At 42.7% G+C, this 16733-nt stretch overlaps 1 protein-coding gene across 2 annotated transcripts in view; it reads right to left on the bottom strand.

The window, feature by feature from the left end:
• Nucleotides 1-12883: 12883 nt before the first annotated feature.
• pdik1l (PDLIM1 interacting kinase 1 like) overlaps nucleotides 12884-16733 on the bottom strand; it is a 21850-nt gene continuing 18000 nt past the window's right edge. The window contains exons 3-4 of one of the 2 annotated variants that reach the window (XR_010573725.1): nucleotides 14406-16733; nucleotides 12884-14373 (exon numbers count right to left, since the gene is read on the bottom strand). The exon at nucleotides 14406-16733 is cut by the window's right edge and continues 2007 nt beyond it. The gene's annotated coding sequence lies outside the window, so the exon portion shown is untranslated. The other variant, XM_065471500.1, reaches the window with a different exon arrangement.

Genomic DNA, 16733 nt, shown 5'->3' with positions numbered 1-16733 from the left:
ACCATAGATGGCACCAGCATGCAGACAAAAGCGAATACATGAAAGTAAAGTAAGCTCAGTGGGAGATTTCTCCAGGGACACGCTAATCCTCCTCCACATCATTTCACACACAGCCAAGTGAGAGGTATGGATTATAGTTTATTATACAAATATCAAGCACAGATGCATTTTAATAACAGTCATATCAATTACAGCCCTCTCGCTCTAAAGTGTTTCATAAATCTCTGACAATAGCACGTGCTCAGAAAGCCACATCCTGGTGTAAAAATAGAAAACAGGAATAAAACATTGATTTTACTGTCATGAATACCTGTTTCTTTATCGAGCTGCTTTGAAGTCAGTCTTCACCTGCAGTTCACAGCCTTGTCACAGTCTATTACAGCTGCTGTTTGTTTCCTGGCTCGTGACATTTTCTTCCTGTTTTTATGAGTAAATCAGCTACTGACCAAATATATTTCACACCCAATGTGAAGGATCCACACACACAGGCGGGTGAGGAATAATAGACACAGAAGGCAGAACGGGATGTGATAACTTACGTCATTTAAATGCTTTAAAAGTCATTATTAGAGCTACAACATTTCTCTAACAAATCAATGTTTTTGTGTTTCTATACCACAATATTAAATACTAATGTAATAGACTATTATTGGTTATTGTTAGATGCTACGTTTTTGGACATACTACCTCATACAGGCTCATTTACCACAAACAGCCTGCTGATAAGAAGTTTTGGTGCAGCCAGAGCAAAAACGCCAAGTTAAAACATCAAAAGCACAAAAAGATACTGACGTGTCACTAAAAGTTTCCTCATCATCAACATTATCTGTTGTTGTGGTTAAGATAGAAAAAGTGAATGTGTCAGTTTAGCAGTCAGTCTATGTTTCTGTCCTCCCCTGTGTTCACAAACTCTTAGTAGTGACCAAGTGGGCCCTCCCTTAGAGATGGCATGAGCTATCGACTCCACATCGAAAAGAAGCGAGGTGAGATGGTTAGACCTCTCTGCATTGACTCATACTTGTTATTAATCTCTGTCTCTCTTCCACAGCATGTCTTTATCCTGTCTTCCTTCTCTCACCCCAACCGGTCGCAGCAGATGGCCCCTCCCTGAGCCTGGTTCTGCTGGAGGTTTCTTCCTGTTAAAGGGAGTTTTTCCTTCCCACTGTCGCCAAAGTGCTTGCTCATTGTTGGGCTTTTCTCTGTATGTATTATTTTAGGGTCTGTATAAATTTAATTGAATTGAATTGAATGGGTTGAGATGGCCAGAATGCCTCCTGAGCACTTCCCAGTGAAGGGTTTTTGGGAATTTCCTATCGGGAGGAGGTGTATGAGCTGGACGAGGTGGCTGGGGTTAGGGAAGTCTGGGCTTCTCTTCTCAAACTGCCCCCACGACCCAAACACAGATAATAACCACCGTGTAGCATCACCTCTTCTTTTGCAAAACATCTTTGAACTCAGGAGACCAGTTCCTGGACTTTTTGGGAGAGGTCAGTGTTGTCCCATTCTTATCTGATAAAAGATTTTAGCTGCAGAGTCAAATGTTTTCATTTTAAATGAGCTTTAGCCCAGACAGGATGGTGACATTTCTGGATCATGTGTCACAGAGGGAATCTCCTTTGCACTACAGAGCACTAACCTGCATTTGTTGACTGACAGTGATTTTCTGAGCCCATGCAGTGACTTCCATGATAGATCATAGACATCCAACACTGATTTTAGACCTCGAGACTCCAGATTCCTGTTTCTTGGTCAAAAAGTCTCTGCTTTGACTTTTGCTTGGAGTCGTGGTCTTGTTGGTGTTTGAACCCACTGCTGATCAGATTTAGTCTAGAAGGAATTCCATGATCCGCCAGACTGGTTTGTTCAAGATACAGTTAAGTTTCACTCATTTGAACTTCACCGTTTCCAGAATCAGAATCCCATGCAACAATGTAATCTCCACATAACTGTGAATGCAGTGCAGCATCAAAACTTTCTCCAGGTTTTCCTGCAGACATAAAGCCAACGATGCGCACTGAAGAGTTCAGACTCGGACTCGCCCATCTTCCAGTCCATCGTTTGTCTTCTCTGGCAAAGCTGAGGTGTTTCTGGATGTTTGCAGTAGAGCAGGGCGATATGGCCAAAAATATTTATCACGATATATATTTGAAAATTTGCGATAACGATATAACTGACGATATAATTGATGCGAGACAAAATACAACTCCACAACTTTACTAGTGCAAAAAAAAAAAAAAACCACCATCCATTTATTTTCACTTAAACAAGCAGCTGTTTTTTTATGTGCATTAAAGCTTTATAAAAAATTAACAGTGCAAATGCAAATTCCTTGTTGAAAGTTTAACCAAAAGGCATTTCCAGTAGAAATGGGCTGACATATCCTGAGCATAACCATGTATAATATCCACTGAAGTTAAAAAGAGGTGCTTTGCAACATTAAACTGCAGTGTGCCAAATAAAAAAGCCAAATATGTATTTTGCACAGGATTATAAGGCACATTAAGTGAAACAAAGGAGTCAGATAAATTAAACTTTATTCAACTCATTCTTCTTGCTTCCTCCACTTCTGTACCATTGATTCATTAATGCTGAATTCTATCACAGCTGCTCTATTCCCACGTTGTTGCAGTATATTAATGACTAACCTTCTATTGTGGATGGATTATCTCAGTTGTTCTCCTGACTGAAGTTTGGTCCATTTACAGCATCCTGCCATGCGATTGCATTTGTCTCTAACCATCAGGAAACTTCATGTTAACTTTTATCGAGTGGAAAAGTGTCATCCTGCAGCTTCAATGTTTATGTTATGCTAACATAGCTGTGTCACTAGCGATCACGTAGCACATCATTATATACCAGCTAGCCCAACTTCAGTAACCCTACAAACGTCACTGCTGCTTAGTTTCCTGTCTTCATTTATATTGGAAGTGAGAGCACAGCAGTACGTTTGATTTTTTTTCAGAAATCTCTCAGTCAGAACATGCTATATCATGCTTACGGTGTGTTCACACCGAACGCGATAGAGGCGGCCAGAGCGTCAGGTTTACATGTAAAGTCAATGGAAAGGGCGCGATGACACGCGATTGCGCGTCCGGCGAAAATTCGGAGGCAGATTTGCGTCGCGAAAACGCCAAAACGCCTGAAACGCGCGTCAGTGTAGCGCGTGGGGCGCGTTTGACTCGCGAAAAAAACTACGCGCGTGAATTTTTGTGTTGCATTTTGTGCATACGCATGTTTCGCCTCTACCGCTCGAGTTGGAAAAATTGAACTCCAGCGTCAAATCGCGCCGCAACAACCAATCAGGAGCCTGGTGACGTGGCTCTGACCTAGGTCAAAGGGGCAGATCCAGCCAAAGCCCTTCATTCTTCATTCAGTATGGAGGAAAAGCTCATCAGTGCCGTGGCTAATCATCCAGAGCTATATGATGCTAGCTGCTACTTTTACCGAGACAGGAATAAAAAGGACCGAGCTTGGAGGCACATAAGTGAGGAGATTGGGCAACCTGGTAAGTTCATTCATTCTTCTTTTTAATTTTCAGACTGACCCGATGAAGCCGCGCAAAAGCTAGCAAGCCCGCCTACTGTCCCGCTATTTTCCCACTGATGTACAAATACCGTTCTGCTTTTATGCATGTTGTCATATAGGAATATAGTTTATTAATAAACAGCACACAGTGGTCCCGCTCAGCCTTGTTCCTGCTCTGGAGAGCAGCTGGGTCCTTTTTATTCCTGTCTCTCTGTAAATACTTATATTTTATATATTTATGTTTAATGTTTTTCTGTTTGAGAATTTTAATATTATTTCAAATAAATTTTTATAATGACTAATGTCTCAGTTCTACTACACAGCAAATGTTGGCACACGACTTGACACATGTAGAATTTATTTCATATTATACTAATGACAAAATGTACTAATACAGTGGGATGCAAAAGTTTGGGCAACCTTGTTAATAGCCAGTATTTTCCTGTATAAATCGTTGGTTGTTACAATAAAAAATGTCAGTTAAATATATCATACAGGAGACACACACATTGATATTTGAGAAGTGAAAAGAAGTTTACTGGAATTACAAAAAGTGTGCAATAATTGTTTAAACAAAATCAAGCAGGTGCATAAATTTGGGCACCACAAAAAAAGAAATGAAATAAATATTTAGTGTATATCAATGTGTGTGTCTCCTATATGATATATGGGGGGCCTTTGTCTGGACGTGCTTCCCATCCAGAGCTCCACAGCAGAGAGGGAAGTTCCAGCGCTCCTGGAATCCCTCTGTGATGGACCTCCAGTCTCCAGGTGAAGGCACAGCCATGAAGTCGTCCACTAGACAGTCCCAGATGGCCGTCGCTACCTGGGGGGGTGATCTGGCACACCGTGGACACACCGACTCTGAAACTGAACGTGATGGTCCTGAAGGAGTCCCTGGTGGCAAGGGACCTGGACAAAATTGTTCAAAATTAGTATTATGTGTACTGCAGTTACAAAATACATTATTCAAATTCCAAAATACTTTTGTGATGTCAGATTTAAATTACAAAACAAATCTTACATAAAACATTTTGTAATTATAAGGATAATTACATAATATATATTAGATATAATATAAAACAGTTGTTTTGTTTTAACTTTAACATATCATAATTTGATTGGTAGCAACTTTTACCACTACAGTGAGCCAATCACTCATAATCCCTAGACATGTCAATCAGGTAGGAATGAAGTAAGACATTAATAGAAATAAAGAGTTGTATGTTGACATGTAGCCCTTTCCTTGCTTAAATCATTGTTAATATTTTTGAAAAATTAACCTGTGATAAGACAGCATATCAAGATAGAATATGCTAGATAGAACCATATAACTAAAGATGAACCAAACTGTTCACAATTGTATCTAGCTCTCAGTTTGAAGAAAGGCTGGTGACCCCTGTTATAGAGTCTGACAGCTGCAGGGATTATATACAAATATTCAACTATACCAGAATTAAACCAGGTGTAAATAAAAAAAGGAGTGAGTATCACTACAAAGATTACCAACAGTGGGCCTCATACCAGTTTGATATCAGCAAACACCGAGAGAATACACTGATAGACACCACAGCCATGCTATCATTGCTAACACTGATAACAGCATAAATCAAATTAAATCGGGACTTGATGAGACCTTTCGAGTATCACTAGAAATATTATAAACAGTCGTCCGTACCACAGTTTGCTATCAGTAAACACTGACGGCATTCACTGTTAGCATAACACATCCATGTTAGCAGTGTATAAACGGATGGTTTAGCATATATTAGCACAGGTATCAATAAAGGACTACCGTATTAAACACTTTTACTAACCTCAGGCAGATGGACAGGCGTTCTGCAGGTGGGATTGAGCGCCTGTAGTTGGTGTCTAGGCGGGCGATTCTGGGACCGACGCGGGACAGCAGGTCCTCAAACTGGGCAAGTGAAAAGACAGTGATATCGCTGTCATCGCCGTCATCCAGGCGCAGCTCCTGGGGCAAGTGGTGAAACTCACCAAACTGCTCACGCCTCTGGAGGACTGGAACCAGGTACGGCGAGGACGACCTTAACGCCGCTGCCCTGCTCTCCATAGTAAATAGAGAAGCGCTAGCTCGGCAGCTGCCATCTAGCAAAGATACCGTCTGGCACAACTTCCTCCCACATTCCTACCACATTTCCGGTTCACGCGCGTGAGACGATGCAATTTTGAGGCGCGATGGATTTCTGTTGGACACGCGTTGAGGTGCGAATGTGCACGCGTCAAATTAGGGGCGTTTGGGGCGTTTTCGCCCGCGCCTATCGCGTTCGGTGTGAACACACCGTTAGGTAACTAGCGAAACTAGCGAGCTAACTTCCGCTAGCTTCCTGCTAACTTCTAACTCCATTAAATGTAATAAATTCTGTTTTCATGGATGCCTGGATGTTAAACTTCATAGTTACACCTGGTAAAGCAGCAATGCGGATCGTTTTATTAAAGATGAAAGAATTTAGACAGTTTTTAACTCTCAGTGATCCTGCAGTGTTCGTTTGACTTTGGGACCTGAAGTGGACGGAGTTTAGGACCCAGATTACTGTCAGATTTACGAGCACCTTAGTCCGACAAATACGGCAATAACGACGGCCCGCTTGCATGTTCTACAAAAAACTGTGCTTTGTTGTGTATCTGACGGACAAACACCAAACCAGTTCCACATCACTGAAGTTGCACCATTTTTACAAACCAATTCTGGTTCATCCGTTTCACTCGACAATCGGTGATGTGCGTATGAAAACAAAGGCACTGCGCATGCGCGTTTTACCCATATTCTATCGCGATATTTCATTTTCTTATCATTGCCTAACATTGTACCAGTATTACCGTGAACGGTATAATATGGCCCAGCCCTAGTTTGCAGGCCTCAGTAACAACTCTTATTCCTGCATGATCAACAAGCACCAGTCTTTTGGTACAGCTGTGGCTTAAACCTGACACTGGCTGATGGTCTAATAAATAATAAGCAGTGGCTTAATGAATTAGTTCAATACTCACATTAGCGATGATGATATTTCTATTGACACTATTATTATTATTGGATGACTCTTTTCCTTTACATAGTGAAGCCAGAGAGGCATAAAGTTGATATTTAAATAACATCTGGATGTGAAAATGAAGTTTGTGTTCTAAGTTTCAGGACTTTACATTTGGCCTCTTATTCCAAGGAAGCCAAAAGTATAAATGATGAATGCATCCACAGCTGTCAGGCTTATATTTTGTCAGCTCCCGGCAAATGAAGTTGTTCCTTTACAAAAGCATGTGGAGTTTGGGGCTGCTCACACTCAGCACACAGATTCCCCTTTGAATCCACACTTTTTCAACATCCTGCTGAGAACCAACAACAGCAAACAAAGACCGGTTTGACGTACCTCTAATTCAGTGTCCTCTGTGGGCAATCCCAGCAGGCCTCTCAGCTCTTCTTCCTCCCCTGCCTTCAGCTCCCCTGGAGTGGTGCTAGCTTGGATCTGGGCTTTTTCCCTAAGAGTGGAGGTTCCAAATGACATGCTGGAGTCTAATGGACCCTGCTGTGTGGTTCCAGGCATATTCATCCAAGGAAAGTCATGTGTGCTGTGTTATCAGCACCAACATCTAAGACCAGCTTTCATTCATGCATTTCTCCTACATCGAACTAGTTCAAATAAGCTTTGGAAACACAGTTGGGTTTTAATACTGACCTAATGTGGGCAAGTTTTTGAAGCTGACTGACATTAAAATCCAGTAAAACTGAAGCAATTTTAACCAGTCATGTGACTGGGACCCTGGATCTGACTCACTGCTGTTGAGGTCTACAGTGAAAACGCTCTCCTCAGATGTTTATTGTTATTCATGTTGCGGTCTTTGTATTTCTTGTTTCTAAGTTATTTTCTGTAGTTTCTAGGATGTGGGTTTTGTTTCTATGCCTCCCTGTCTAGTCAACCTCGTCTCTATGTTCATGCATCTCCTGTCTCCAGACTATGTCCCTCTGTCTCCCCAGGCAGTCATGTCTCCATGTCTCAGTGTCAAGTCTGTGTCTCTGTGAATGTCTCCTGAATCCTGTTTTACTTTGACAGTCTTGCGTGCTCTGTCAGTGTTTTTGCTTTTGCTTCCTCCTCGTCTCCTTATGTGTGATTACTCCCAGCTGAGCTCTCCTCCTGTGTCCCATGCCCTCGTGATCCCTCTGTGTGTTTAAGCCCTTTGTCTGTTTCCTCGTTCATCTGCGTATCGTCCGTGACATGTTCCATGTCTCAGGTTTCTAGTTTCCTCCCTGTTTAGGGTCAGTCATTGTCTTCCTTTGCTTTTGTTTGTGTTTTTGGGTCCACACTCTCTCGGCTCCACGCCGTCTGCCATAGCAGACGCAACAACACCTTACATTTAATTCTCATCAGCATAAAACTTTCAAAAACTTGTGTGGAGATGCTGTACACAGAACACAGTGTAAAGGTCTCAAACCACCATCTTTATGTTTTACTAGGAAAATGACAAATAGTTACGGTGATTTACTGCAACATGTAAACACAAAAAAGTCAAAGGAGTTTGCAAAGAAAAGCGTCTGGACTTCTTTGAGTTGCTTGAAGACGTTTCACCTCTCATCCGAGAAGCTTCTTCAGTTCTAAAATCAATTGGCCGAGAGTCCCAGATTTAAACCCAGTGGGAGTATCCCCCCAAAGAGGGACAAAGGACCCCCTGGTGATCCTCTAATCACATGAGCCAAGGTGTGAAAGTGGGTGTGGAACCTAATCAGCCAGGGTTTCGGGTGTGCTCATTGTGAAATCTGGCCCCACCTTGTCATGTGAATTCCTGAGGTCAGATGGCCCAGGATGTGAGTGGGCGTTAAGGCGTCTGGGGAGGGAACTCAAAACTGGAGGTGGCTCTTCTATGTTGTGCACGCACGTCACAAGCGCATGGCACAACATAGAAGAGCCACCTCCACAGGACAAGACTCAGCAGTCCATCTGCATCTTAAGGTCAAAGGTCACTCTTTCGAGGATGCCAATGTTCACATTTTGGACAGAGAGGACAGATGGTTTGAAAGAGGAGTGAAAGAGGCCATCTATGTCCACTGTGAGCGACCATCTTTGAACAGAGGCGGTGGTTTACGACACCAACTGTCTGCCATCTATAATCCAGTTTTGAGTTCCCTCCCCAGACGCCTTAATGCCCACTCACATCCTGGGCCATCTGACCTCAGGAATTCACATGACAAGGTGGGGCCAGGTTTCACAATGGGCTCACCCGAAACCCTGGCTGATTAGGTCCCACACCCGCTTTCACACCTTGGCTCATGTGATTAGAGGATCACCAGGGGGTCCTTTGTCCCTCTTTGGGGGGATACTCCCACTGGGTTTAAATCTGGGACTCTCGGCCATTTGACCTTAGAACTGAAGAAGCTTCTCGGATGAGAGGTGAAACGTCTTCAAGCAACTTAAAGAAGTCCAGACGCTTTTCTTTGCAAACTCCTTTGACTACGATGACCTGGATGACTGAGAACCTTCACAGACAAAAATACAGAAGGCAAAAACACAGTTTGTATTCAGGAAGCCTAAAGGGGCCGACCAGCTCTCTCCCTGTGATTCCAGCCTAAAACAAGACCGCACCTCCTTACTGGTGTCGCAGCCTTGTTGGGACATGGTGGCCGTCCACCAACCATCCACCACTCCGTTCATCTGGACCATCCAGGGTTGCACTGCACTCATCAGTAAACGAGACTGTTTGAAAATGAGTCTTTATGTAGTTCTGGTCCCACTGCAGCCATGTGTGAGCATGTGAGCATTGATTAGGAGTGGCCGAATAGAAGGTTTATGCATGACTGCAAGTCTCTGGAGGATCCTGTACCTTGACGTTCGCGGGACACCAGAGGAACCAGCAGCTTCAAATATCTGTTTGCTGCTTTGTAATGGCCTTTCAGCTGCTGCTCTCTTAATCCCATGTATCTGTCTGGCAGAAACCTTCCTCATTGCTGTGACTCAGCCTCAAATCTCTTAACAGTACAATGATCACGCTGAAAGTTTTCGTGAAATATCTGAGGTTTTCATTCCTTGTCCAAGTCATTCGACTATTTCACGATTTTCAGCAGCAGAGATCCTTTTTCTCTCTCGTGCTGTTTGGTGGTCTGCTTAATAATGTTTTACTTGTTACCTGTCACCCACTCGGCTCTTACGCAGCGTTTCTCTCTGAATCCTGTTCATGTGTTTATACACCACTTTGCATTTCATCATTAGTTATCATTAAACCCTGGCCCTCTCCCACAGTGTGTCTTTTGTCCCATCTCTGTTAAAGGTGAGTTTTCCTTCCCACTGTCACCAAGTGCTTGCTGGTAGGGAGTCAATATTTTGATCGATCCGCCCAATTTCTCCAAATGAGTTTGCTTTGCAGATTTTCAGTCAGTTGAATCGGGTGAAGCTGGATGCAGAGTTTACTGAAGAATGCCTGCAGAGTCTGTTACTCCAGTAACTGACTCAGAGTACAAGCCAACCAGAAAGCCAGAGTTCGCCTCATCTCGAGGTTAACAAACTCAAATCAATTTAATTCAGTTTTATTGCTGTGGTGCTACATCACAACAAGAGTAGCCTCAAGGCACAAACTCGTAGTTATTAGCTAAGCCCGTTTCCTGCAGTAGGGTCCAGGTGATCGACCTGGCAATTAGAGAAAAACCCAGACGGAGTACAACCCCGTACACTTCAAACTGCATCCTACCAGACAGATGTACTATCAGTAGTATGGGGTGGAGGTGCAGCCTAATGAAGGCCTACTTCACTCACCTTAACATGTCTTTGGACCTCATATTACGAGTGCAGTAAACAGCTAGCAAACACAAACCCAACACTTGGAATCAGCTTGATATTTTATTTGCTTTGTTTTATCCATGTACTGACTGATGACTGCATTGTTTTACTCTTTTAACTTTTGTGCCATTTATTTGTCAGGTCCAGTCTGTTAAATGTTCACCTGTCACAAAAAACCACCAACCCTCCGAATTAGTAACTGACCTGTTCTACCTCCTGAGCCACAGACACCTACAGTGAGAAGTAGTAACAAAGACACGTGCAGAGAAGCTCTCTATAAGAGCAAGGCAACTGATTAATGAGTCACTGCTCAGCACCCAGCCAGGCTACAGAGGGCCAAAGTCTTAACATGTAGTTAGGCACATTCAGCTTTCATTGATGCAATTATTATTGAACTAATCACGGCATTAAAAAAAAAAAACTTTATTTAAGCAGGGAAAAAATCAATTGACATTAGAAAATTTCTTTTCCAAGGATGTCCTGGCCAAGATGAGAAGCAGCACAGTGTGCAACGTGCTAAACAAGCCAGTGTACTTAGCCATGTAGACATGAGCAAGATAACCTGCTGAATTTCAAACTGAGCCTCAAACTGTCGCAGTCGGCATTGATCTGTTTTGATGTCGACTCTCTCCGAGTCTAGGGCAGCAGAGCAGGCAGTTCTGACTTTCCCACTCCTAAGCCAGACGAGCTGCGTTCCATCAGCCATCAGCATAAAGGACCAGCTCCTGCACACAGTCTGTGTCATATGTGAACCTCTTAAGTGTGGTAGACATCACCTTATGCTAACGTCTTCTCTCCTTGTTTCCAGCGCCTCCCTGCTGACTGAAAGAGGACGTCACTAATGCCTCATCTGTAAAAACTCACCTCCTTTCCCCAAATTTCCTGCTCACAGCCTCAGTAAACAAACGCAGTGGAGTCCCCCTGGAACAGGTTCTTCTTGTCAGTGTGGAACTTCTCTGGATCATCTGGAATATCCTCACCTGCACTAAAAACCATTTCCTCTCCCTCACTGAACTTTCCCGTGGCCTGAGTGGCTCACCTGTGTCCTCCTCCAGGTGCTTAACAGTCCCTACAGTTAAATCTTAAACTTGTCGCTGTTGGCTCTGCATTTGAGTCCACCTGTAACTGTTGGCACAAAATGGGGAAGAAACCTGATCTGAGTGACTCTGACTGAGGTATGGTAACTGTTGCTAGGCAGTCTGGTCTGAGTATTTCAGAAACTGCTGACCTACTGGGATTTTTCCCATACAGCCACTGTATGGGAAACTGTTTACAGAGAATAGCCCAAAAATTTAAAAATATCCAGTGAGTAGAAGCTCTGTGCCTTGTTGATGCCAGAGAGCTTTGGTCTGACAGAAAGGCAATAATAATTCATATGACCAACACACAAGGTTAAAGGTTAACAGTAAACCTGAGACAGATGGGTTAATGTACATATATACATATATATGGATAGATAACCAATCTCACCTAAAAGTCCTTTTTTAACCGTTCATATTTATAATCCTACCATATGATTTTTATCAGCAGGTGTAACGTGTCAGTGGTCACCAGTTGTACATTTACTTTTTTCCATGTGGACTTTTAAAGTAAAGCCAGCTGGTTTTAAAGATACACTTCAAAGTCCTTACTTCCTGTTTGCTGTTGTGCACTGCCAAACACACATTTCCTTCCTGCTTTCACAACTTGATTGTCTGCCATCAGATTGGGTTCAGATATATCCGTTGACAGGAAGATAAAGACACGATGCATGCCGGTGCACCTTTTCTTGCAGTTTGAATGTCAGTCAGTCTACACATACCTGTAAATGTGATGGCTTGCCTTGAAGTTGATGTGTACATTGAGGGTGGAAAGATGAATCCAAATTACTGCGGCAATAAACAAACAGCTGGACTCGATTACCATGAACTTTCAGAAATTTTTTTAAAAAGACACGAAAAGAGATTTGAGTGCCTGACATTTCTTTACTTGACATTGCAAATATAATTAAATGATGCAAGTTTTCGCCTAACTTCTAGGTTTATACTTATACTTGGTTCAACTATGATGTTTGCATGAAGCTGCATGTTATACAAAGCAATGCATGACACTGTATTTAGTTTACGTCTATATTTTCAAGCTGAATCATCCCAAGATTAAAAAGACTGAACTATATTACATCACCAAACTCAAACAGCCTAAATGCAAGAAAACTTTGCAATAATAATAAAGCTTCATTAGATAAACTCTGACAAAACTTTGGAGGATTAAGAATTATTTAATGGAAATTATAACCACAGACTGTATGAAAGGTGAGCATCATAACACCATCTAGTGGTTTTTGGTCTATTGTCTGTCCTCAGCTGAGAATTTTGCCCATCACCATCTTAGTTTGGATCCAAGACCCTGAGGACACTACACTCATAAAGCAGTTGATTTTAGACTGACTGAGGTTCCAGATGAAAATAAATAAATAGTTATCAGATTCATAACTCCTAACCCTTCACCTGTACCACATGAGGAAAAAGTGAAAGTATCTGTGCTCTTATGCTGAGTCCCAATCACAGGCAAATTCTCGGGGTTTGCTTCTGTGGTCAGATCAGAGTAAAGGAGCACATCTTCCTCACACACAACGTTTACTGTAGAGTCAGACGTGATGCTTATAATCCTGCCAACAGTCTGTATCATAACAGTCTCATGTCGTTTGTTCAAAGACCTTTATTATGACAAATCACCTTTCTTCTGAGCAGTTTCTGTCACTTACCTTGAATCCACATTGATAAAATTAACTGCAACCACCTGGACAATCACTGACGCACCAGCAGGAGCCATAAAACCGTGTTTCAGAATAAGAAGCACCACTAAAGCAAAACCACATTCAGTTTGGTTTAAACTTTAAACGAGTTCAAATTCATTTTTATTAAAAATCCATTGGTTCAACAGTGATTGACAGCTGTTGTTTCACATGTGAAACTCAACTCAGTTTATTCAAAGTATCTTACAATGACATGAGAGCAAGAACTGTGCGTACAGATGAGTGAGAGCAGGAAAACTGAAGCTCTGTAAATGAAATGAGCGTAGCCCTGATCCAGGACTCGCAGAACTGACTTCAGTCACCGAGCGGCACGCACAATTTGTTTTGAGAAAGGTTAAACTGGCAGGTTATAAAAACAAAAAAATGTTTCCATTACAGCCAAAATGCCCACTTCTTTCCACGAGTATAAAAGATACCAGCACAGATCAGCTGTGTGTGCTGAGGCCAGCATTTTAATGTTAGACCAGCCTAAAGTTGTCCACTCTGTAATACCAGCACACTCTGAAAATGACTGCAGATAGTTACATGTTGAAATCACAGGTGAGAACCTGAAAGCTTATTCCAATTAAAGTTTACAAAGACCAAGAAAAGATGTGAAAGATTTTAGATCTAAATCTTTGGGGTATCTAACCTGGAGCTCTTCCACTTCCTGTGCTGTGGGACAAGCGAACTCCATAAACCTCATGTCTGCTCTGTATTCATGTTCATTGCTTTATTAAACTACATTTTGTCATTTTTCCAGGATGAACGCATCCTCAAAAACTTATGTTAATTAAAGGGAGTTGGCATGATTGGTGTAAATGGCATTTTTATATCCACACATGGAAAGTATAATAGCTGAAATCACACTGAGCAGGTTCCCCTCCTGCCAAAGCCCCGTTATCCAACCCACAAAAGGACAATACAGACGATAGCAAAGGTCAGGACCTATTATTGCTGTGATACTGTTGAACTGATGTGTTTTATCAAAACTGATTCAGGACCGACTGAGACTGGATTACAATCTAGAGTTAGCATAAGCAGCGAATTAGCCGCTCGGGTTCTCAGTCTGTGTATAAAGAGGTTTATAAGCACAGTGTGGAGCTACGTGAGCGACTCACACAATCATTACACCTGGGCTCGCATTGTAACGAGCTCTAAACACACTCCACCACTGCTGGATTTATAGCAAGTGATCTGCTCTGCTAGACAAGATGAAAGTCAACTCTGTGATTACGCCATTATTGGAACTTGTCCCTTTAGGGTTGGGGGGTGGGGACCTCCAGGGCTGGAGACCTCCAGGGCTGGAGACCTCCAGGGCTGGAGACCTCCAGGGCTGGAGGGCCGGTGTCCTGCAGGTTTTAGATCTCACCCTGGGTCACACCTGAATCACATGATTAGTTCATTACCAGGCCTCTGGAGAACTTCAGGACATGTTGAGGAGGTCATTTAGCCGTTTAAATCAGCTGTGATGGATCAAGGACACATCTAAAACCTGCAGGACACCGGACCTCCAGGCCTAGAGTTGCCCACATCTGCTTTAGGGGGACCGTCAGTCCCTCTACCATCGATCCAACGCTCTGTATGTGTTAGCAGCACTGAGCACAATTCTCTCTCACTGTCTGGTGAACTTTTTTAAGCCCCTCTGCCACAGCACACTCCAGAGCCCACTCAATAACATGTCATGTCTGAGGCTTCAAAGCAGTGCTTGGTTTGACGCATCATTGTCCAAAGGTTTGAAACAAAAAGAAGCTGTTACGGTTTCTCTCCTTTATTATTTACTCCCCTTGTGCCAGGGGAACGTTTGGATTTTCCAGCTCTTCACACTGTTTTTGAATGAGAAAAATAAAATTCAATCACAATGTATGAAACTGAATCTCATATACAAGGCTCTCCGCCATCATGTGAACGTCAGTTCTATTGGCCATTTGGCCAGCGGCAGTCGACGAGGCGTTTAGCATTTACATGAGTGCACCCCTGCTGAACGTGACTGCTAACCATTTACCTGGTAGCAGACAAAAGGAGGACTGAGCTGACCCATGTTGTATTTCAGCTTTTGCTTACACAAAACCACAAACAACAGGCCAATGACGTACATACAATTATCACTAGCACACCAACTGTATTAACCTGTAAGTATATCACATCTTTTCAATGATTGAAGGAAAGCAGCGCTGAATCAAGAGCTGAAGGAAAACTGAAGTCATCACAGCAAATTTACATGTCAAACCAATCCGGCTCTTGAAAACAGAGCACACCCAGTCAAATGTACATAAACCTTGTTCGCCTGTACAGTATTTACACATGTGCAAAGGAAATGAACATCAAAAATCAAAGGTGAATAACCCAGACCAAGCGTTAGTTTGGCAAACGCCTCTCTCTCGACCAGAAACGATTCCCTAAACATCCACATACGGGAGATTTCCCAACGCAAGCAAAAGAAACATCGTCCGAGTATTGTAATACTGATTTTTGTGGTATTGCTGGTTGTACCAAAAGCGCAGCACTGCAGGCTCACGAGACGCTGTGCATCTCAACCACATACTCTGCCAATGAGGTGTTTGAGTGCAATATCAGTGAGGTCATTCTAGTGTCAAAATGACGGCAAGGCCGATCTCATCCGCACGATGCCAGTGAATAAAGCTATCAGAGCTAAAAACAGTGAGGGGAAATTAATGAGGGGGAGGGGGGTCTGCCACAGTTACAGAGCTGTGAGCTAACAAAGACATTGTATGTTTGTGAGTTTTTACTGTTTTCATTTAAAATATGTCAAAGTACACACATAACCTGAAAGGCAAAAGGGGTCCCAGGCATGATCCTGTGCCAAGCGCTGCAACAGCTTAATAGGCTTAGAATGAGCCTGTCAGGAGCATGAAGAGCAGGATTACTGTAAGAGCCAGAGGAAATGAGGCGCAGTGACACAGCGAGAGCAGATCAGGTTAAACACATACAAAACACAAGAGCTTTACACGTCAAAGAAAACAGAGAAGATCCTCTGGCTCACGGAGGATGGCGTGTGCTGATGCTCTTCCTCTCGTCTTTCCTGAAGATGAGAGCTGCAGCGTGCATAACTAACAACACTGGGTTCAGCCTGGAAAACAAATACCTGCGTGGTTATCAACCTGCAGCACACACTGCAGGAGGTCGTCATGAACCATGTTAACTATAAGTGCTTTGCTCCATTCGTCCCTTTTACACATCAGGTGTGAACATGTGCGAATACTTGTGTCACCACTCTTAAACAGCTCTAACTGGACATTATTGATTTTCCTACCCAGCACTGAGTCTGACTGCACCACACAGCTCAGATTCCTGTCTTTGTGAAGGATCATTCGGATTTATTATTCCATTATTCCTACTGGGTATGATAGCACTATGCGCACTGAACAATGATCATATTAAAGTAAGAACAAAAGTAATCACTATCATTAGTGATGTCCCAATAATCCAACTCATTTGGAAGTTTGCCAACACCTTAATCACAAAGTCACCTTTATGAGGGTAAAACTCGAGACGAGCCTCTATGATTAATGGCTGGAACATTTGATATCGTACAGATCAGGGCTTCACCAGTGATAACAATTTAATAAAGAAGCACTAAGGGGATTTTCCAACTCTCTAATATTTAAAGCATTTGTATCATGGTATTATTTCAT

This window comes from Pelmatolapia mariae, linkage group LG22, assembly GCF_036321145.2.
Source record: "Pelmatolapia mariae isolate MD_Pm_ZW linkage group LG22, Pm_UMD_F_2, whole genome shotgun sequence".
In the NCBI taxonomy this organism is placed as follows: domain Eukaryota; kingdom Metazoa; phylum Chordata; class Actinopteri; order Cichliformes; family Cichlidae; genus Pelmatolapia; species Pelmatolapia mariae.
Note: the sequence above shows the minus strand (reverse complement) of the source record. Positions and strands in the feature narration are given on the sequence as shown.